This window comes from Meleagris gallopavo, chromosome 2 (genome assembly GCF_905368555.1).
Source record: "Meleagris gallopavo chromosome 2, MGAL_WU_HG_1.1, whole genome shotgun sequence".
Lineage (NCBI taxonomy): Eukaryota > Metazoa > Chordata > Aves > Galliformes > Phasianidae > Meleagris > Meleagris gallopavo.
Window position 1 is genome coordinate 39,283,487 of NC_139405.1, and position 1,514 is coordinate 39,285,000.

A 1,514-nucleotide genomic window follows, 5' to 3' on the forward strand; every position below is an offset into this window, starting at 1 on the left:
TGAGAGTGTCACCCTGCCTGCTCTGAAGCACAGTTGGTGACTGGTGGAGTCACCGTCCCTGGAGGTGTTCAAAAGATGTGTGGATGTGGCACTGACTGACATGGTTAGTGGGCATGGTGGGGAGGGGCTGTAAGTTGGACTTAACAATCTGTGGTCTTTTCCAGCCTTACTGATTCTATGACCACTTAAGAACTTAGCACCATTTAAGTTACAGGAAAACCTCAGATCAGGGGTTCAGTAGAGAGGGTTGGGTAAGTAGTTCTCCCTGTTGAGGTATGTAGCCCTGTTGAGGTATGTACCACTGAACAACAATGCGAAAATAGTAAATACAGCAAGGCCATGAGCAAACTTCTGTCTGTCTTTTTAAGAAAGGATGTGACCCTGCTCTCCCATCCAGTCCCAGCCATTCAGCTTGAAACATGTAGGGCTGCACAGGGGTTTCGCACACCAGGTACCGTCTCTTCCTGCAGAAATTTTCTTTGGAGACTGGGCTGTTATTAGAAAGTGTATTCACGCATGAGGGCAAAATCATCACAATGAGAAAGAACACACTCTTAGCATCATCACAGTAGAGCAATAACCTCCCTGGATTGGAAGTTCAGCTGAAAATTATCTTTTCTTCCAGCAGTGTTGTCCCCACTGCAGCAATAATGTGGAACAACAGCCCCAAACCAAGTGCAGCCTTCCTGCCAGGGCCATTTAAGAGGTGGCAGATAGGTAAGGCAGCTCCCACAGTGTCCTTGGGGGCAGAAGGGCAGGCAGGGAAAGCCCCCTGGGCTCCCAGGGCACAGGGAATCCACATGAACCTGTGGCCACAGGAGGTCCTGGCTGTGCAGGCAAAGCCCTGCGTGTCAGGTGGGGTGAGGAAGTGGCCCTGGCTGCCCCCAGCCCCGGGCACAGGGTGAGTGCAGGAGGGCTTTCCATAAGTGGAGTGGAAAGCTCTTAATTTAACCTATGCCCACCACCTGGCCTCAGCTTTGGCCTTGCCTCTGTCCATCTCAGCTCAGAGCTGCACAGGCATGCCTGGCCACTGCTCTGGCAGGCTGAGCCCAACAGAATCCTTCGCAAGCTGAGAATGAGCAACGCTCGTAACCCTTTCCCTACTGGGCATGGGAGAAACACAGTGCAGTGGGCATTCGTGTCATGGGCAACCCAGGCTACTCTCTGCACCATTAAGCTTCCTGCAGCCCACAGCAGGGCTAGGCACCCCAACCAGAATCCCATCACCCTCCCCATGCCATCTCTCCCTGGAGAGCCTCAACCCTTACTCCCAACCCCAGCACCCAGACCCAGGTCAGCGAAAGATGGAAGAGCCCAGGGAAATAACGACAGAAACAACTGCATTAGGGGTGTGACAGAATGACTGATGATTTAATGCTTCTTGAAGTTTTATGTTTCCTTCCACAGGGCATTGGTTTTAAAAACAAACAAAACGAGGTAAAATAAATTAATTTATGTACACTTTACATACACTGTGTCACATGGAGCTTTGCAGCAACAGTAACCAGAAATTG

At 50.9% G+C, this 1,514-nt stretch overlaps 1 protein-coding gene across 2 annotated transcripts in view; it reads right to left on the minus strand.

The window, feature by feature from the left end:
• Window positions 1-1,343: 1,343 nt before the first annotated feature.
• The window catches only part of ACTA1 (actin alpha 1, skeletal muscle), a 2,407-nt gene continuing 2,236 nt past the window's right edge, over window positions 1,344-1,514 (minus strand). For both annotated transcript variants that reach the window (XM_085219758.1, XM_085219759.1), the window contains exon 7: window positions 1,344-1,514. This exon is cut by the window's right edge and continues 247 nt beyond it. The gene's annotated coding sequence lies outside the window, so the exon portion shown is untranslated.